General features: G+C 46.1%; 1 protein-coding gene and 1 long non-coding RNA gene across 3 annotated transcripts in view; one reads left to right on the forward strand and one right to left on the reverse strand.

Moving 5' to 3' along the window:
- Positions 1 to 22,028, reverse strand: part of Atp10b (ATPase phospholipid transporting 10B (putative)) — a 143,239-nt gene that overhangs the window by 109,774 nt on the left and 11,437 nt on the right. The gene's annotated exons all lie outside the window — the stretch shown is intronic.
- Positions 5 to 21,314, forward strand: LOC138808003 (uncharacterized). Of its 2 annotated transcripts, none has more exons than XR_011366364.1 (7): positions 5 to 263; positions 2,555 to 2,678; positions 3,186 to 3,399; positions 8,732 to 8,974; positions 9,437 to 9,616; positions 11,393 to 11,511; positions 20,259 to 21,314. It is a non-coding gene; the product is annotated as an uncharacterized lncRNA (long non-coding RNA). The 2 variants fall into 2 exon arrangements; XR_011366365.1 differs by lacking the exon at positions 20,259 to 21,314 and adding an exon at positions 13,972 to 14,246.

Genomic DNA, 22,028 nt, shown 5'->3' on the forward strand with positions numbered 1-22,028 from the left:
GCCTGCATGGACCATGACGCCATCCTGCCCTTTGCTGCATCCTACCCTGGCCGCACTGAGTGGCTGAGGAACGGCCGCAGCCCTTGGCTCAGGACTGTGAAACTTACATTGAAAGTGGAAAAGAGGAAGAGAGGCTACGGATCTCCTGCACTTGGCCATGGTGAACCGTGGTGAACACACAGCTTTGGGGCCCGCCAGGGTGAAGGCCGTGGTTATGAATGAAGACCGTCCAGCCCTGGGATGAGTTAGGCCCTTGGATCCAGGTAGGATTGGCATGCTTCAGTTTTCAGGAGTATGAACCAATTATACATGTCCCTCCCCCTTTCTTTTCTACTTAAATGAATTTAGGTGTTCTGCTTTTATGGTTGGTTTTGGCTCTGTCTAGTTGGCTGTTTTTTCTCATTAAAAAAAAAAAAACCCTCATCTGTACAAGAAGACAGGGCAGAGATCGCAATTCTTACCTTGCCCACAGAGAGGTTAGCATGGGGGAGGCCCAGACCCCCTTCTTATGTGTGTAGGGGTGTGTGTGGGGGTCTCTTCTACTTTATTCTGCTGTTACAAGCATACTCATCTTTTCTGACTCAATGTTTCTGCTGTGAATAAAATGAAGACATCAGCTCTAGGATCAGAAGGGAGATCACTGGTAGTATTTTAACCAGCTCAGTCGCAGTAGCCAGCAACCGGTTGGTACCCTTTCTTGCTCTCCCAGGAACTTTTGTCCCAAAGCTATGGACAGCCTTGATTTCTTCCAACTCACCCCTGACCTGCTCATCCTCAGGCTAGCCTTTCTCAGCTGGCCTCTGATCAGACTAAACACAAGAAAACCCCCTCTGCTCACTGACTGACCCACCCAGTGCCCCGTCCGCCCTCAGGGCACAGGTCATTCAGCAAATGTTGCCGGGAGGCAGCCAGAGCCCCGATTCTAACTCCTCCCTCTTCTTGTGTTTTGATTTATATTTTCTTTAAGTGACTATATTGAGGGATTGGAGGCGTGGCTCAGTTGGTAGAGCGCCAGCCAGCCACTGGGCAAAGCATCAGGTTCTGTGTCTGAATCCCAGTTTTGCAGCAGCAGGAGGAGCAGCAACAACAAACAAACTCTACATTTAAACACTGAAAACGATGGCTGAAAGGTGAATGTTAGACCTCATGTAAAAACCCTCACCTGTGCCATCAACGATCTCTCAGGCCGGGCCTGTGACTTCCTTTGGCACAGTCCCTGTAGGGAAACTGAGTCATGAGAGTATGAGAATAAAAGAAACAAATGACTCAGTTTCCTTAGAGTTCCACCTGGTCTCTTGCTCATGTCTGTCACCTGCCTGACTGTTTTATGCAGACACGACTGTAGCCCTTTCCCTAATGTCCCTACCATCTGTTTGGGGGTACCCCACTGGGCTGCCCCCTTGCCCTCCAGTGGCTGTTTCTAGTGGCAGCCTGCATCTGACTGGTCAGCCCGCCCACCCCCTGGTCTCCGGTATCTCCATCAACCAAATGGCACCATCGTGAGATTCAGTTGTACATTTCCTTATCTTTGCTGTAGCCTCCAAATAGAAATTCTTTTCTGAAACCAGACAAATAGGTCTGTAAGTGCTTTTGTGAAAAGGAAACCGACCCAGGTCCCGTAGTGGGCAGTGGATAGAGAAGAGCTGTAATGGAAGCACCAATTGAGCAAAGATAAGACATGATTTGGCCATTGTGTGCGATCTTTGATGAATTATTTCTTTCCACTGACCCGTTTCCATATCTATCAAATAAGGAAGTCATGCTAGATCACAAGTTATGACCACTGACCCCTCTGTCAGCTCCAGCCAGTAGGTGGTATTGCTTTTCTATTCATCAGAGGTGACAGCGAAGAAGAATATGTTGATCGATAATCTGAACTGCTGACTTCTCAGGACCGTCAACATTGGTCCAGGATCCCTGCAGGATCAATGATGGGGTCTGAGTCTCATCCTGACCTTCACCTACATCGGCAAGGACATTCCCACATCCTTACCACCTGCTTTATATAGTATGGTCACTACCTGCACCCCTGGGGTAGACAATCTCGCCATCAGTAGAGGGTGATACTCTGAGCTAATCAGGAGAAGAGGAAAATATTCTGAACAGAGAAGATGCTGGAGCTCTCTAGTGAACTTTAAGGAATGGTTCTTCCTTCACCTGGCCAAGGGTTGAAGCAGTAAGACACTTAGGCTTTTGTGAATTCCCTCCAGCCTCCCCTCCCCACCGCCCCAGCCCCTAACTACATGTTTAGATCGGAAAAGGCAGTAGTCTGGCTTTGAAAGTAGCAGAAATATTCTTCCTTTGGGGTTGCTAGCTGATTCTCTAAGCAATTTGCAATTCAAGTGTCTCTTTGTTTTGTATGAAAATTTGCTGCTATTTGGAAAGTAGGGAAGAGCTAAATTGCATCCTGCTGGTTTTACTTTGACTGTATCCAAAAAGAAACTGTTAATCTGGGTCCATAATTAACTTGCCTGTTCTAAAAAGGCCCTGGGAGAGAGGCCAGAGAATGGCTGTCAAGTCCTCGATTCTCTAACTCAATAACTCCCTTCAACAGCCTGCGCTGAAGGACATTGATTCCGGTGGCGATTGGTCGGGATGCTTTTACTTCTCCATCTGACCAGCATTTAGCGAGCACCTACGGTGGGAAAGGCGCTATGCTGACTAGTTGGGACACAAAGGTAAGTACATCCCTACGGAGCTGCCAGAGATCATGCTGATTTTCCATTCCACCATCTGTCCAGAACGGGCCAGCTTGCTAGAGGACACCTGCTATGGCGCAGGACACTGATATATGATAAGCACAAAAGTGACTCGTCAGCTGCCGGGAGGCCAGCCGGGGTAGGAAGACCCTCCAAGCTGACAAGGGATAAACGGATGAACGCATGAGGAGCAGTCTCTCCTGATGGTCCGTGTGGAGAGGTCCACGCAGCACGCAACTTGTCCCCTTCCATTTCAACAGTGATCCATCCATCCGCCATTCCACTATGGTATCTCCTTACCAAGCATCTACATAAAAGTCCTTATCACACACACATACACACACACACACACACACACACGCACACACACACACAGAGACTCCTAGAGTTGAGGTTCAGGGTAATTCATTAACAAAAATTCCTTCTCAAAGTGTGTGTTACCTGACCACCCCCTCCCCCTCCCCAAATCTCCTCCAAACGCTGCAGGAAATTTCCACACTACAGAAGACTGGAAGAGAACAGTCTTGACTGAGCTTGATCCTGATCACCTGCACGCACAAAGGAGGAATCGGAGCAAAGGAAGTTTTCAAAGGTGGTTGCCAGGGGCCGGCTGTATCTCGGAGTCAACGGCTGAACGCCATTCGCTCTAGGAAGGACAGGACTGAGTTCTGCCAGACATCCCCAACAGACCTTCCAACAGGTAGGAACTGGAGAGAGGAAGGCCACTAACCCAGAAAATAAGATGGCGTATACAGAACTCGTCTGGCTTCTGTAGTACCCAGGACCGGGAGTGTGACCCAGGGGTCTCATTTAATTGCAAGACCTCGAGGGGAAGCAGAGACAGTGGCCTCATGTGCAGTGTTGTGTCTCTGACTTCCCCGCACCCGGGAGCAGCTGGACTCAGGATCCCCACCCGCCCCCCGCCACTCTACATGGCCCCCCCAAATCCAGCCCACAGATGTGCACCCCAGAGGGCGCCCATGGCCATGTGCAATTACTCATTACTCTCAGTGTTTTGGTCAACACCAGCTCTCTTCTGCCCTGAAAGCAACTTTCCGCATTCCTCTCCACCTGCGTCCCTCCGCTCCCCCGAGAGCCGGCCAGCTTGGTTCCACGGCTTGCTCTGTGGCATGTTTCTCCCCCAGTCCCTCTGTGCCTGGCCTGAAGAGTTCTGATTTTAGGGTTATTTATATCCCCTTTGTTCTTGCCTCCTGTCTAAGTTCTTAGGGGTAGAACCTCAGGCAAAGCTTCGGTTTCATCCACTCCGTGTCGCCTGCAAATACACAAAACCTGGCTTCACCCAGGACAGGCACTTAGAGGTTTCTTTACTCAATAACGATTCATTTAAGAATCATGGAAGACATGGCCGTTATAAAGTGACTGCCACACAGACTAGGAGGAAATAAGTTATTGGCACTTCTGGAAGACGAGTACGTATGTTAGTGAGCCCAGAAAATGCCCAAATGCACACCCGTGTGCAAAGGGGACTACAGGGCACTTAATATGAGAAAAAAAAATCAAATGTGGAGACAGGAGAGATAAAGGAGCGGGTAGCTGAATAGGGTGGGTGCAGAAAGGTGTCTTTGAGGAAGTGGTAGTTAAATTGAGCCTTGGAGATCAAGGAGGTAGCCTTGGGGTGAGGGAAGAGAAAAGGCAGAGAATCCTGGGAGGCTGAAAGGGATTAAGCAAGGTAGGAAGGAGCTAAGGTTTGTTTAGTGAACCCAGGGCAATCAGCAGGGATCAGACCCATCTGGTGGCATTGGGGAGCTGGGGCATCGTGTACCCCTAAAATCCAGGAAAATTCAGAACCCAAGACTGTGACTTCCTGGGAAACATCTTTGCAGAGGTGCTTTGCTAAGAGGAGATCATATAGGATGAGGGCGACCATACCATCAATCAAAGACCTGTGTCTTGTTTTTGGAGCCAGGGTCCGGGGCTGGAACCCGGGGCCTCTTGCTCTGGCTTGGTTATTTTCCCTCATGACCGGCGCTCTACCACTTGAGTTTGTCTACCTGGGCCAGCTTCAAATTGATTCTCAGATCTCTGCCCCCTTGAATAATGAGGATGATAGCGTGAGCCACCCAGGCTGAGCAGAGACCTGGGTCTTTCTAACAGAAAACACACAGAGGCCGAGAGAAAAGAAACAAGAACGCAAGAACGCAGGCAGACAGAAACAGAGGCGGCTTTGAAACGACCAGCAAAGCAATGCCAAGGACGGTCAAGGACACGGGCCGCTCTGTAGTTCCTGGGGCTGGAGCCTTCAGAGAGAAAACGGCCCTGGGGAAGAAAAAATCTTCCTGGGTTTATAGACTTCAAATGCGGGTGTTTGTTGTGGCAGTCCTAGGGGGCTGGGGCGGTAGTTTATAGTAGGGGTTGATACTTTTTTCCAGCCTTCAGTTTTCAAAAGTTCTACCAGGTGTGTCCATGTCATCCCGTGAGACCCTTCCCCGCATCCTTCCTCACGGCTGAGATGCCCCACAGCGTGACTGCGCAGGCTCCGGGGAGATGGGCCACTGGTCAAACCCACGTCCACCAGGAACCATGTCAAGTTTCCCAAGCTCCAGTTTAATGTGTCAGCCAGGAGGAGTCTGCCTCGGCATTCTGACTCGACTCCCCCCTTTTCTTCCAGAGACAGGGTGGTGCCCCGTGTCAACCTCAGCCTTCCCCAGGCCCTTGCCCCCTCCCTCCTTCTCTCCCCCTCCCCCTCAGGACACACTCTGCAGTCCCAATAAGTCAATGCGGGCCTTTGCTTTGCTGACACAGCTGGGCAAGGAGCTTACGCAGCCGGGCGGAAAGCGTGCTCCGTCTGATGCACAACCGAGATTTCCAGCATGAGGCCAAAAAGAAAAAAAAATATCGATGGATGACTGGGATTCAGGTGCCTGATTAGAGTCCAAATGAAGCCATTCGCGAGTGCTGGCAGTCAAAGATCGGAGGAGAACACACCTGACCGGGCTGGGGGGGGGGTATCTGGAGGGGTGGAGACCAGGCAGATGGGGAAATAGGGCAGAAGGTTCTCTTGAGCACAGCTTTGGTGCAGCTGGGGTACAGTTTGGAGTTCTCGGCTGGAGACGTCATTTCCCTCCTTGCTTCTCAGAAGGTACTCACCCATTGGTAGATTTAAATCACACACACACACACACACACTTTTTCTGACTTGGAATTTGAGCCTCACTGGTTGGTTAACAGCTGTAATAAGGATTTTGGGATTGGAGCACTAAGAATGTTGACAAGCAGTCAACCAAATTCCATAGGCACTGTCTCATTTAAGAAGGAAAGCCGGCCATGGGGGTGATGATAAGGAAAAACAGAGGTCATGTGTTGAGAGTCGCGTCCGAATGGTGATTGGTACTTCACGTCCACGCTATGCGACCGCACCATGCCAGCGTGGGCATTCATTCCATACATGGGGGTTCAATCCTGGCTCCACAGCTTCCCGGAGAAGTGACTTTTGAGAGCCCCTTAAACTCTCTGAGTCCCCACCTAGAAAAATGGAAATAATAAAGGTGCCAGGATCACCTCAGGACCCAAAGAATATAGTCCTGCCTAGCACAAAACACCCCAAAGATTCAATTTTTGCATCCAGCTGCACTGGTCTAGGGAAGGAAAGAGATAAAGTACTGATTTTAATGGATGCCTGGGAATGAGCCCTCTGGTCCACATGTATCCCAAGTTCAGCAAATCAAGAAGACTCCGAATGTGGATCTCAAGTTGGGGTCTTGCTTTTCATCAGGAGACACGCAATCCGCCCAACCCTTCCCAGATACATGGGAGATTCTGGAGTTTTATCCACCTGGTCTATGGAAATACCTGACAGGGGATCTAACGCAGAGATAGTTGTTGGATCAGGGCACATACGAGAGTCTAGATGAAGTTTACATCTGGTGGCGGGGTCCCCAAGGATCCCCAAGCTCTGTCGGTGGAGATGGAGGGATTTCCGCCACGCTGATCTTGTCGCTCACTTCCTTGCACAAACCATTTGCTAAACATATGCACAGCTCCCAGCCGGGATACCAAAAAGGTATCTGACAATATCTAGATGCAGTTTTAATTATCATCACAAATAGGGCAAGGCCAGAGATATTGCTAAACATCCAACAATAGATAAATGCAGGGATGATCATTCCTACAACAAACAAAAAGTCCTAGCTCCTCTCCCCCATCCCCCCCACCAGCGCCCAGATAGGACCAACACCCAAAGCCAAGGGAAGGGCTAAGTTCCCACCAGAAGCCCCGCCTCTGCTCACAGCCTTTGTGTCCTTCCTCCCCTAGGCCTGCCCGGTGCCAACAGCAAATGGCTGCAGCCTGGCTTCTCATAGCCCTCTCTGCTGGGTCCACAATTCTGTAAACTCCACTTCCTTTCCCCCAAATGGCAGGAGACTAAGCAATCAGGGGTCATCCGTGTGCTGTCTTAACTGCTGAGAAAATGCAGGACTTACTTGCAGCCCCCCCCGCCGCCCCCCCCACACGTGCCCCCCCCACCCCTTTCCTCCACTTGTCCATGGGAAGTACGCCTGCTCGAAGGGGAGGGCCTATTGGGGCCCGGGGTTGATGGCTGCAGAAGCTTAGCTCCACAAAGCTCACTTATTCTCTTCCGTAGAAGGAAGGTGCTGTAGCTGTTGAGTTGTGCCATAGGGACTCAACAACACACAACCACTTGCCAGCTACCATGACCTCAGTCAACATGGCCACCAGGACCACCATGTGCCAGGACCTGTGCTGGTGTGATCTGACTTAATCCCCACCAACCAGAGTGGTAAACAGATGCACAGGAAGGCACTGCTTGTTGTAGCTCTCATAGCTTGTGAGCAGTTGGATCGTTGTTTTACTCTAGGGCCCAACCCTGGAACTCAACTGTCATGATACAGAGAAAAAGACGGATAATCCGAGGGACTGGAAAGGTCCTCCGATCCTTCCCCCATCACCCCTGTTTTATTCATTTCACAAACGCTTATTGAGCATCTCCTTAGTTATTAATTAATGTTTGCCGAGTACCTTGTGTATGCCTGAGGCTGCTAATCAATGCGAAGGTGTCTTTTAATTCTGTCCATGCAGGACTCACGGGGAGGCTGAGATCGTGGTAGATCCCATCACGCTTTGTGGCCTCTTGATTTCAAAAGCCTGAATTTGTAACAAAATCGGACAGAAGCTAAATAACAACAACAAAAAGTTCAAGTTCTGCACCTGCACAAAGATGAGCAGGTCTTACATCCATCGAAACGCCTAACAAGAAGGAGATCTTTTTTTTTTTCTGGTTGGTTGTGGGGCTCAAGGCGAGCACTGTACCACTTGAGCCACAGCACCACTTCCGAAGGAGATCTTTTCTAAGTACAAACCCCATAACCATATAAGCACACATTGTATAATAATATAAGTACACATCCCGTCATAACGTAAGTACACATCCCATAAGAATCTGCGCCTCTCCTTTGTAAGGTTAGGCCAGTATCAATTACATACGTGTTTGTATATGGTAAGAGCATGAGATGTCATATTGTGCTGTGGTACATAAAGAGCGCTTTATGAATGTTTGCCCAGTGAACAAACTAGAGTTCAATTGTGGGCAGTCCTGGAGCAAGCCCTTCCTTCCACGTCCTAATGTGAGTGAGCATTAGGACTGGTATTTTCCAAATGAAGACACATGTAGGAGGCCTGGATTCATCTTGATGCAAAGACCCCATCCAGGCTCTTGAGCATTAGACTAGAGTTTGAAAACTAGAATTTGCGAGTCTGGAATTTGCAAGTTTTATTCTCCTTTGGAGAGGAAAAAAGTGATCTTAAAGATTATATATATATATATATATATATATATATATATATATATATATATATATATATCACTGTTGACATATTACATTTAGGCTCTATGTATTTAACATTCAAGCTGGATAGGAAATATGGACTCTTATAATGTGGGTGATTAAAATAAGGCTGTAATTAATGAATACGAACATATGCCTTCTAGGTGGCAGTTCAACATCTCCACATGAAACCATTGCTGGTTTTTAACAGCGTCTTGTTAAATTTAACAGTCTTGTGAAATCTGCATGAAGTACGTCTTAAGCCACGGAGCTCCTTCCTGGGGGTTGGAGCTGTCTGCTCACTTTCAAAGTGAACCAGAGTTCCTGCGGCGCTGGCGACGCGTGGTTTGGACAGGCACCCGGCACTGCCCGGGGGCCACGCTCATTTGGTGGTGCCTGCCCAGGAGAGTCACCTGGAACCAACCGACAAACACCAGAGCCAGAAACCTGTTTTGCTGCCTGCCCAGGAGCGAGGTAGAGTGAAATATTGGGCACCAGAGGGCATTTGCACAGTGTCTGTGGCAGGCCGGGAAGCCCCAACGATGTGATCTTCTGTCTGGATTTGGCAGATGTGTGTGAGCAGATGGCTCCAGGTTTGAGATGGGGTATGCATCCGCCCAGATTCCCCGGAGAACAGAGGCAATGGGTGTGTGCATGCTTGTGAGCTCATGTGTATGTGTGTGTGTGTGTGTGTCTCCATGCACACATGTGTCTCTGTGTATATCAGGAAGGTGATATGCAAAAGGGTTACAGTTATATAAATCAGGGAATGAGTACATTTCTTTTTGAACAGTGTCACCTCCTCCCTTGTTTTCTCCCTCTCCTCTCCCCTCCGCCACAAGTTGTAAAGTTCATTTCCAACGTAGTGACTAGTGAGCGTCACTGCTGAATTAGTTCACCCTTTGTCCCAACTATTTCTGTGCTTCCCCAAATCAGATCAACTTACATACAAGACAAAAGGTACAGAAATCAAAAACAGCAACAAAAGGAGGAATGGGAGAAAAAGAAAAAGACCCACAAACAGTACAATAAAACCAAAAAAAAGAAAAAGAAAAAGAAATTCTCCACGTATGTTTACAGACGGGAGGGTCTGGCCAGCAATTGTGGCTACGTCTGGTAAGCAAGCTATTTGAAGAAGGGAGAATTAATGTTTGCTCTAAATATCATTTCTTTTGGTCTTTTGAATTTTGCCACATCCTTACATTACCTATTCAAAATATATAATTTTTACATTAGAGCTGAGGGTCAGTAGGCTGTGTTTGAAGGTGAGGTGCAGCAAGAGATTATTAAAAAGGAGTGAAGATATCCAAGAAGGTGTAAAGAATACATTGTGTGGGTGTGTTGACACATGCCTGTAATTCCAACTACTAAAGGATACCGAGATAGGATTAGGGTATAAGACTGGCCTAGGCAAAAGTCGGCATGACTTTATCTTAAAAATAATCATCAAGGGCTGGGAAGGTGGCTCAGTGGTAGGGCGCTTGCCTTGCATGCCTGAGGCCCTGGGTTCGATTCCCCAGCACCACATAAGCAAAAAGAAAAAAAAGCCAGAAGTGGTGCTGTGGATCAAGTGGTAGAGCGCTAGCCTTGAGCTGAAGAGCTGAGGGACAGTGCCCAGGCCGAGAGTTCAGGCTCCAGGACCGGACCCCTCCCCCTCCCAAAAAAAATAATCATCAGGTAGAACAGTGTTCATTTGTAGTCCTAGCTACTAGAAAAGCAGAAACAGGAGGATTACAGTTCAAGTTGAGATTCTATCTGAGAAAAAAAAAGCAAGAAAGGCTTTTAGTAGAACACTTGTCTAGTAAGTATGAAGTCCTGAGTTCATCCCCAATTACTATGGAAGGAAAGCTGAGGCTCAGGCGCTGCTCAGGAATCTGATCTTGTTATTCTGGCTTTCCTGAGACTTTAATCCTACCTAGCCCAGTGTCTCTGTCTGAGAATCACCAGGCAGCCCAGCTCTGCTGGCCGCATTCAGCTTTGGGTTGTGATTTGCTGATCTCTGGATGGTTTCAATACATAAAAAATGGCATCCATTGAAAACTAAATTCTGAAACATATTTAAAATAGCCCACATTTCCTGGTTCAAGTAGATGGCATGAAATGTCAAACTTGAAAGAGAAGTAGACACAGACAGTCTGTGAAGTTCTAGGGCAGGTTTGTGTCTTTTATCTGTGGGGAACTCTTTTCAAATTCTAGTTGTTCTGAAGTTGTAGTCATTTGAAGTTGCTGGCTTTATGTCGACGACTTATTTAAAAATTCTTCAAATAGCTGCAGCCCAGAATCTTGGTTTGTGGGTGTTTCAAAATCAAAATTTTAAGTTATAGAATCAGAAATTTATATTAATGCAAGGATAACACGTTCCTTGGACCTTAAGATTCCAATTGCTCTTTTGTTTTCTGTCCTTCTTTTGCCTTTAACTTTTTTTTTTCTCCTTTTATTTTTTTTGTCGGTCGTGGGGCCTGAACTCTGGGCCTGGGCGCTGTCCCTCAGCACTTCAGCTCAAGGCTAGCACTCTACCACTTGAGCCACAGCACCATTTCCAGCCTTTTCTGCTTACGTGGTGCTAAGGAATCAAACCCAGGGCCTTATACAAGCAAAGCAAGCACTCTACCTCTGAGCTGCCTTCCCAGCCTTTTAAATAAACCTCCTTGAGCACTTAAGCATACTTGTAAGAGGATAGGCACTGTATATTTTTTACTTGTGACTTTCAGAATATGTAATAGATTGCCTTGCAAGACTTGGTCTTTGCAATCAGCCACACCGTCAGAAGTGAAGATTCATTATGCTAAATCATCTTCCACGAGCTCTACAGCTATTAATTAGAATTTTGTTAATAATCAGCTTCTCGAAACGGATTCAATATACCAGATTTTTCTCTGTTTGACATTTAAGGTGCCTGCATAATTTCTGCTCTTCTTTGAAAAAGTATGTCTAGTGCAACAAGTCTTTTTCTTCATTTTGAATAAGCCATCTTGGGAAATCTCCAAGAAGAGGAATTCTTTGTTTTTGAAGTAAGTGAACCTATTTAAGATTCCTATCTAGTTTCAAGAAAAGATTCTTGTCTCTAGTAATTTAATAAAAACAAAACAAAAACAAACCCTGAAAGGGAGCTTCAGACTGAATAAGGGCTGGATATTGGTTTTCTGGTTTTCATTATTTTATGAATAACAGAGCGGGCTTAATTAATGGTTGAAAAGATGATACTTTTTTTCATTTTTAAGCTGGCCTCTTTGCACCCAACACAAAGGGTAGGTTGCTTACTAGTCGGGCTCCTCGCAGAATTCCAAGCTGTGTCTTTGCTCTCTTGGCCCGGTGGGAAGAGGCTGACCCCCAAACCCTGGCTCCCGCGGGTGGAAAGCAGTTCACGACATTTTGTGATGAAACATGGATTTCTAACTGCTGGCAAGCTGGCCAGCACATTCACAGATGTTTATACCCATCTATGTCTCAAGACAGTCAAGCAGAAGGCCTGATTTCCAGGGAGAGAAGCATGTCAGCAAAGAAAACAGGTCTGTGGGGTCTGTCTAACAGAGACCTCAGCTTTGAGCAAGCCTCTTCTCTGTGGGCTTTGCTTCTTCCCTGGTAAACAGAATCCTGGGCTGTGATCCTCAAAAATCAAACCTTCTAGAGGCTAAATACCATTTCTCAGCTAGCTTTATGCATTGCTGTGACAATACATTGAGTCTCTATGACTTTATTATTTTTTTTTAATACCAGTCCTGGGGCTTGAACTCAGGGCCTGGGCACTCTTGTAGCATTTCTGCTCAAGGGACAGCGTCTAGTGGTAGAGACGTACTCTTTTACTAGAGCCACAGCTCTGTTTTGACCTTTTTGCTGGTTAATTGGAGGCAAGAGTCTCACAGACTTTTCTTTGCTGGGCTGGCTTTGAACCAGGATCCTCAGATCTCAGCACTTTGAATAGTTAGGATGACAGGAGTGAGCTGTCAAGCATCTGCTTCATTGTCCTATCATAGATCAACAATCATGATGTCTAAGTTCATCGTGTCTTGTGGCATTATGGATTCTCTCTGTCTTTGTCTGTCTGTCTGTCTCTCTTTCTCTCTTGTCTGTCTTTCTCTCTTGGCAGCCATGGGGTTTGAACTCAGGGCCTAGACTCTGTCCCTGAGCTCTTCAGTTCAAGGCGAGCGCTCTACCACTTTGAGCCACAGCACCACTTCCAGTTTTCTGGTGGTTCATTGGAGATACGAGTCTCACAGGGACTTTCCTGCCTGGGCTGGCTTTGAACTGGGAACCTCAGGTCCCAGTAGCCAGGGTTACAGGCCTGAGCCACCAACACCCGGCAGAAATTTCTTTTTGTTATTAGAAAGATCCTAAAAGCACTTAGAAGAAACATCAACTGCAGTGAAGATGAGAAAGGCTGGTTTACTCATGCAACACTACTCTCATCCTGTGATGCTTCTGGAATATTCTTCACAGGATCACAAATGTCTGCGGTCCAGGGTGCATGCCATTCTTCCTGTGTCCCCTCTGTGCCTAGCCAAATGTCACCCAGGGAAACCTTGCTCCATGTTTGCTGTTGAAGGGAATCATTTCCGAAAGGAAAACCCACGTTAGCACTTCCAGTCCCCAAGCCAGTCCTCAGAATTCAGCCGAGCTTCTAACATAGATGATCAAGATCCATCTACCAAGATAGGTTGTGCGTAATCCCAGTGAAATCACAGTCAAAGTGACACATGTTTATGCTCATCATTAAAATACCATTTGTCGGGAGTCATTCCCTCCTCCGGTTAATAACCCTTAGCAAAGAAGCCCTCCTGATGAAAACACAGGCCGGAATGTAAATAGCTGTCCTCGCTGCTTTCCCATTGTTCAACTAAACAGGCATCTCCTTTACCCCTTAACTCTGCAGACCCTGCTGTGAGTTTGTTTCCCCACCCGTACCCCCACCATGATCCTTTCCCTACTGGAGTCTTACCCTGGAGAGATTCCTGTACTTATTGCTGGTGCCCCGCCCCCCCATGATACCCTAACCATAAAGAGAAGTTTGAAGGGAGGGGCCGTTATCCAAATTTTTTTGGCCTTCTGCATCTATTCATATTTTATGAATTATTTTTTGTGTGACAGGTAATAGCTATACACATTAATGGAGATACAGAGATAATTCACTACATGCTTCTGTCATGTCCTTTAGCGTTGTCCTCTCTTATTTTTTTTTTTTTTGTGGTTGGAACTTTTAAGTTCCTCTCCTCTAGATCTTTTTCTTTTTTTTTTTTTTTACAATTCTATCTATCTATCTATCTATCTATCTATCTATCTATCTATTAATCTATCACTATTATCAATCTATCTTCATATATTTGTCTATCACTATTAGCAATCTATTATCTCTCTCTCTATATATCTATCATCTATTGTCTATTATGTCTCTAGCTCTCTCTTTATATATCTACTACCTATCATTTCTTTCTCTGTCTCTCTATCTATCTGTCTATTACCCATCTATCTCACAGAGCTCCAACATCACTCAAAGTATAGACACAAACCTGTGTCAGATGATGAACTGTGCAGAAATTGGGAGCAGATGCTTCGAGTGAGAAGCAGTTTACTATGGCATTCAAGCACTGGATCAGTAAACTCCATGTGAGCAGACTGTACACCGTGCCCCGTGTTGTCAGACTTGCACGGTGAGCTGCGCAGGATCCGGCTGTAAATTCATCACTCAGGCTACGAGAAGAGAGTGGTCCGAGATGTACGGGACCAAACCAAACGCAAAATAAAAAATGTACCCATGGACTAAGCTGACAAAGATTGATCTCTTAGGGCTCCTCAGGTCCTGATGCTCAGGCTAAGGTTTTACATTATTATACCATCTGCATTCCTTGTATTAGCAGTGAGAGTCAAGCATGAGGTCATGGGTTGGGATGTAGCGCAGTAGCAAAGTGCTTGTCTACCAAGCACAACATGCTGAGTTTCACCCTTAGTACCAAAAAAGAAAAGACAAAACAAGAAAAGAATAAAGTCCATGTTATTATTACTGTAATTATTAGCAGCAGCCACTGTGGTTAATGTTATACGTACTCAATGTGTATTAGACAGTGCTGTGTGAAATAGTTGTTTTTGTGCAAAAATGGCCCAGTACCTATGGTTTCATTTGATCTCCCATTCACATCAAGCATTTCTGAGTCTTAAAGAAGCAGCAGCTGGGGCTGGGAAGGTGGCTCAGTGGTAGAGTGCTTGCCCTGCATGCATGAGGCCCTGGGTTCAATTCCTCAGCACCACATAAGTAGAAAAAGCCAGAAGTGGTGTTGTGGCTCAAGTGGTAGAGCGCTAGCCTTGAACTGAAGAGCTGAAGGACAGCGCCCAGGCCCAGAGTGCAAGCCCCACGATCGACCAAAAAAAAAAAAAGAAGAAGCTACTGGAACCAGACGTCCTGGGTTTTAATTCTGACTTTGTCTTTTCCTGCAACATCATATTTGACTAGTTCCATCAGGGTCAGTTTCCATGTCTATATGTACATACATATAGACATCACACACACACACACACACACACACACACACACACACACACACACACACACAAGTCCTAAGGCTTAAACTCTTTAAACTCAGGATCTTGTACTTGCTAGGCAGATGCTCTACCACCTGAGCCTTGCCCTCCATCCCTTTTTGGCTTCAATTGCTTGGCTTCAATTTTTGGCTTCAATTCAGGTATAATTCTGGCCCCACCCCCATTTTTGGGGCTTGGCTGGCCTTATGCCACTATCCACATAGCAGGGGTTGCAGAGATACCACCCACTAAGCGCTGTTGTTGGTTGAGATGAGGTCTTGTTCACTTTCTATCTAGGCTAGTTGTGAACTATGATCCTCTTGATCTCTGCCTTTTGAGTAGCTGGGATTAAAGGCATTGACTACCATGCTCTAGTATGTTTATAACACGAATTGTTTTCCACCTCTAAACAAGGCCCAACCCCAGTCATTACTGTCCCCTGGAAGGTACTGGCTAGTACTGGAAGTACTGGAAGGCACTAGGCTACAGCTAGTAGCTCCTGCCCACCAGAGCCAGCTCCCTGACATCTGGTTGATATTCTGTAAAAGCCCAAAGAAACATCACATTTTGTGTCCCTCCTTCAATAGAATAAATAGTCAAGGAATTCCTCTAAGGAGCAACAAGATATGATTGAACTTTTCAGCTTCTTCTCTTTATTCTATCAAGTTCACTCGACAGCAAAGGACAAACTGCCTTTCAGGCACTCTAAGCAAACGCATCAGCAATTCGGAAGGAAAAACGCGGGTTATTGAGTAGGAACGAGTCTCTCTGAATATATTTACACCGACTCCTGGAAACCGTGGTCCTCAGGAAGTGCGGAGACCATCCATTTCCCGGTCTTTGTGTTGCTTTACGGTTGACGGATGATAATAAAAGCGCAATGAAATCACCTCGGCACTCTAAAACCCACGCCACTATCACATCCCTCATGTGGCGGTTTCTGTGTTCCCCACACAGCCGTCCACTTGCAAGATTATTCCCCAGTCCTCAAGTGTCCTGTCAGGGGAAGAAAGCTGCTTATGTCACAACCAGACAGGTAGAAAGGCAGGAGATGGAGAACCTACATACAGACAGGCACACTATGCACATAGAAATACATTTTAGTTGCGAACTAGACACTTGCTGGTGGGCTCACACCTGTCATCCTAGCTACTTAGGAGGCCGAGATCTGAGGATCGTAGTTTGAAGCCAGTCCGGGCAGGAAAGCCCATGAGAATCTTGTCTCCAATTAACCATGAAAAAGCCACTTGAGCGAAGCAGCTAAGGGACAGTGTCTAAGGCCCTGAGTTCCAGCCTCACTACTGACACACGTAAAAAGAACTCCAGGGTATCTTTTGGATCACCAAGTTTTCTTTGCTGTCACCTTCTACATGAGAACTCTGCAGGCCAGATGCTAGAGGTATGTTCAAGTTACACAATCAACCAGCTTCAAGATAATGCAGGAAGGAATTCAGCATGTAGCAAGTGTCTACGTATTCTGAGGGGTATGCCAGGCATTTCCTAAACATGAGTCCTCACACACCAGAGTGGATTATAGAAATGACGTCGACCCCATCTGCTCCTTTCTGCACCAAATCCATCCACTTCCTCAGACTGCCTGCCGAAACGCAGGCTCTCTTGTTTATCACAGAATGCGTCCTGGTCCACGCCACCTTCAAACTCTGTTACAGATGCAAGTAGCATTTGCCCTCAGCCTATCACGAAACCCACGGAAAGAAAATACAACAGTCTGTCAGAGAAGGAGCAAGCACCTCATGCCTGGCAAATCAAACGCAATTTCAAATGCAAACACAGTTACCTCCTAGGCCTGATTCAGAACTTCCAGTCGATGATCGAGCGATTCATTTGACTCTGTCCCCATGGCACCAGCAGAGCCAGGATGCTTTTACTTACCTCAGCAGGGCTGCTGTCTCCATGGAACAGGCTCCATGAGAAGCCACAGAAAACAGACCCTTAAGAGAGGCTCCGTTTCCCCTCGAGTGTGGCTTGCGTGTTTCTTTATCCTACGGCATTTTCCATTTCTCTGATTATGCCAAGGTGAGACCTTCAGCTAACAGTCACTCTGAAACTCACAGAGGAGCCTCAGGGAAAGAAAGAACTAAAGAAAGAAAAGGCAAAAGGAGAGGCCGGGAATGGACGCAGAGAATAGCCCAGCTTGTGGGTGTGAACAGTAGAGTCAGTGTTCTCGGCTAGCACAGGGCATCACTGTTCAATGTGGTTCTTGCATTCATTTCAGCTTTCTAGCAGTCAACGGGACAGCAAGATGGAAAGGCAGCCGTGATTTTCTTCTCTCCTCACGCTGCGAAGATACTTTTGTCTCTTTGCGATGCATCTAAGCGAACAGGAGACAATTATAACCTTGAAGTTCTCGTGGTGGGGGCTGGAGTAGGAGCCAGTACCGGGCCTCAAGGATACTTATGAGAGAAAAAACCATGCAGGCTGGTGATGAATTTGCTCCCAAGGTTCCAGAAGGCTCATTCAGCAAGGACTCATAGTTCTTATTGATTGCTGTTTCATTATACAAAATAAGAAACGTGGGAGCGATATATCATACTTACTGATTGTGTGGGTACTTCCAGTATATGAAAAAAAACCCCACCAGGGTTATTCATGAGTTTATGGATAGTTTCGATTTCCTTGTAAACCTTTCACTGAGTTTCTTGTAACTCAGCTAATTGGGGTAGGTAAGTGTCATGCAGCAGGTGGACGAATGGCTAATTATTGGTGGGTCCATAAATAAAGAGATGAGTAGAAAATACCATGGGCCTATCTGCAGGGACGCAAAAGGCCAAGTTTGGGAGTCAAGAGAGGTGGGAAGAAAGGAATATAACATCTAACATCATCCAGTTTTCCACTTAGGATCTCTCTTGGTTGCTAGGGGAATTGCGAATTTATATATACTTACGGATCTTTTCAGACTACAGGGAAGAAATATGTGAGGGAATTTTGCGAGTGGAAAACAGTATTGACAGTATTTAAAATCTGAACAGCTGTAAGACACAAGCCCAAAGTGAAGTTCACCAAGTAACTGGAAGAGTCTAGAATATAATTTTATTTTTTTCTGGACAGTAACTTTTTTTTTTTCTGGTCCTGGGTCTTGAACTCAGGGCCTGGGTGCTGTCCCTGAGCCTCTCTGTGGTCAAAGCTAGTGAACCACTTCTGGATTTTTCTGAATAGTTTCTTGGAGACAAAGAGTCTCACGGACTTTCCTGCCTTTGATTGGCTTCGAACTGCGATCCTCAGATCTCAGCCTCCTGAGTAGCTAGGATTATAGGTGTGAGCCACCAGCGCCTGGCTTGATTTGATTTATTTAAAAAGGGATTTGGAGCTGGTAGAATAGCTTATACCTATACTCCTGCTATTTACAAGGCTGAGTTTGGGTATATTTTGATTCCAGGATAGCCTGGACCAAAACATCTGTGAAACTCCATCTAAACAGAAGAAGCTGGGCATGGGAGTGCCTTCTAATCATCCCGGATGCTGTAGTAAGCATTAGGATAGGGGCAGTGCAGTCCACACAGGCAGCTAGATATAAAGGGAGACCTTGTGTGAAGTAACCGTGGTGGAGCAGCAGCCCAGCTGGCGCGAGGCCCTGAGTTCCATCCTTATCTGACTCCTTTCGATTCATTAGGATGACACTATACTAATTATAACATGTTTCAGATTACGTCATGCAATTTTGTTGATTAATTTTCAGTGAATCGGTTTTGTACCATCTTTTGATCATTTTTGTTGTAGTCACAATTTTGGTTTTTCTATAACTTTCTTTTGTTTTTGTGTCTGGTTTTTTTTTTTTTTTTTTTTGCCCCCCAGTTACTTAAAAGGTGACTAAATAGCCAAGAAGAAATTGATGTTTCTTTTTCTCTCTTTGGGGTACAGAGCTACCAAAATTCCCCAATTTTGTGAATTTCATCAGCTTGCTAATTTTTTTAAAAAAATGTAAAGTGTGAATAAAAATGTTTCAAAAATAAGCCAGGTGCCGGTGGCTCACACCTGTAATCCCAGCTACGCAGGAAGCTGAGATCTGAGGATCGTGGTTTGAAGCCAGCCTGGGCAAAGAAGTTCCTGTGCAACTCTTATCTTCAATTAACTACTCAAAAACCAGAAGTGAAGCTGTGGCTCAAAGTGGTAGAGCGCTAGCCTTAAGCAAAAAAGCTCAAGAACAGTGCCCAGGCCCTGAGTTCAAGCCCCACAACCAAGAAAAAAATATATTCTTTGACCACTGTGTAAATCAACGGACAGGAAGAACTTACTGAAATCTACATAAAGAGTTCTCTAAGAAAAATACTGAAGTTGAAAATACTGATAATCAAAATTCAAATAAGTCTTTTACAGAATCAGATGAAGTCATTAGGAAAAAAAAGAGCTTGAGAGTCTTCGATAATTTGTTCAAATCAACATCTGAGGGAAGAAGGATTCATTTTGATATTTACGATGTTTGGGCAAGTTTTCAGACCATGTTTGCTGTGAAGCAGGAGACATTTACAATGATTTATGTCCGATGCAGGAAGGAGTAATGAGCTGGTTAGATATAATCATTCCATTTGTATAGGATAATGGTCTAGACACCATTTGCAATCAGAGTTCCTTTACATTCTCCAAAATTGTTTAGAAGCCTAATCAGCTATTGTTTATGTAGATTAGATCCATTTAGATTAGATCCATTTATATTTACTGTATTAGCGGCTTAAAATTATAAGGAGATGACTTTTCAGCCATACACGCATGCTTTCCAAAACAAAACCTGGGTAAGAATTAAAAAAGAAAATCCATTTAATAGTATCTGATAACTAGAAGAGAGAGCCTGATTCTCCTACTTGCTTGTGAATTCAATAACTTGCTTTGCTTAGGATGAACTCTATGAAGGGAAATCCAGCCTCCAACGGGGTTGATTCAATGACTACGAAGACTAGTGTAAGAGTCGAGTTCGCTAGTTATTTCACCGAGTTACTGGAGGTGTTTTCAGGAAGGCATTCCATGTAATTAACGTCCTCAGTGGTTAAAGATCTGTTGACTTTAAATTGTTAAAGATGATGCTACAGAAGCTGGGTGGACCCGAGGCAGTCAGTGGGAAGACTGCAGAGGCTCAGCTAAGCCTTAAGAAGAAATTGTCCATGTGGATAGTAGCTTCAGCTCCTGTGTGAGAATCTAGTTGCCCTTCCTTCCTGATGGCCCGGTCTATGGAGTTTATATCTATCTAGCCAATGCCACTATTCTTTCTCTCTCCCCCGTCTCTCTTTTATTGCAGGCATGAGCCACCAGCACCCAGCTTGAAATAAGTCCCACCGCTTTGGTGATTCCTCAGGCCGACCTCGTAATTGATTGGCTGTGTGACCTTAAGAGAAATAAATCCACTGCTCTTGACCTCAAGGTCCCGTACTGTCACACACTCCGGAGAGATTCTGGCAGACATATGGGTGTGAACCAGAGAGGTTAATCTCCCACGAAACTGGAGAGGAATGGAGCATTTGACGCAATATAGGAGCAGCAGAGTTGAAAACAGCTCTGATTTTTTTTTTTTTTTGGGCACTGGGAGAAAGAACTAGAGCTCATGATAGGTGAATTAAAAAGAAAAAAAGTACTATCAGGACCAGGAGGTGACAGAGGCAAAGAGCTGGCCTTCCTTTTCCCCGAATAGCTTTGGAGCTTATTTTTCTTTGTCCCTAATTTATTGTTTCCCTAGGGGGCACCTCACGTTGCGGGACCACTGATTGGCCGGCAAGAGCGTGGGACATTTTGAGAGATGGGGCAGGTCATCATCACCGCAAAGATCAGTCCATGCAGGGACAGACACAAAGTCAGAGGGGACCTAAACTTTGGGCATCTGTCACCGGCGGTTGGTATGGGCACGGACTGTGACCCGCTCGGCTCTCTGGTGCCAGGTGGCGGCTGTTTGCGGGTAGACACATTTGCTTTAGAAGAGAAAACGATCCAGTGCCCTCACCCGCTAACGTCAAATCAGGACAGTAATCATGACCAACCGAGTCACAGGTCCAAACACCATTATACTCTGTGTTGGGTTGTGGGTTCAACGTCATCTCACTGTAAATCGAAATCTTCTAATAGCCTGAATCTGTTCTTCCTTGTTCCACAAAATGCTAAATACCAAACCATTGAACAGCATACCCCAGAAGCCTGGGTACTGTTTTGAACACCTCTTTCTTGCCTACTTTCATGGCAGTGCAAATCCCTGCCGTCATCGAAGGAGTCTAGTCACACGCCCAGCGGGGGTGCAGCCTGGCGCCTTCCTCAGGGTCACATAGCAAGCAGAAAAGGACACAGCACATTTTCCTGATGCAGAAAGAAGGTCAGGTGCGCGGGGCGGCTGCAGACTGCAGCTCTGCTCACCTCAATTTCTGCACCAGGGGATGGGCTCAGCTTTTTGAGGCTGCCCTGCCCTTCCCGGGATGGAACTTGCCCATCCTGGTCCCAGTTTCCATCTCCCTAGAAGACTTTCCTGATCTGTTTTCCTGCCTTGGGTGTATTACTATGGACAGTCCACTACTGAAAAGTTACATGGAGCCAGATACTGACGGCTCACGCCTGTCATCCTAGCTACTCAGGAGGCTGAGATCTGAGGATCGTGGTTCCAAGCCAGCCCAGGTAGGAAAGTCTGTGAGACTCTGATCTCCAAGAAAAAACCACCAGAAAACCAGAAGTGGCGCTGTGGCTCAAGGGGTAGAGCGCTCACCTTGAGGCTGAAGAGCTGAGGGACAGCGCCCAGGCCCTGAGTTCAAGCTCTACGACAGTCCAGAAAAAGAAAAGTTACACAGGATAATAACTGGTAGTGATGAGCAGGCCCTCCTCTACTATTTAGAGAGTGTCCACTGTCTCCCAGCCACTGGATTCATAAGTGGAAGAATGTGGACTCGAACCATTAAAGATCTAATATCAACGCTCCATCTCAGGACTTTCTAAGGAAAACTGCTCATCTTCTTCCCCAGGACTAGGATCAGCAGACATTGCTTTTTTTTTTTTTTTTCCTTCATACTTCTTCTGAACCCTTCCCACAGAGATC

This window comes from Dipodomys merriami, unplaced genomic scaffold (genome assembly GCF_024711535.1).
Source record: "Dipodomys merriami isolate MVZ:Mamm:240054 unplaced genomic scaffold, mDipMer1.0.p SCAF_44, whole genome shotgun sequence".
Taxonomy (NCBI): Eukaryota; Metazoa; Chordata; class Mammalia; order Rodentia; family Heteromyidae; genus Dipodomys; species Dipodomys merriami.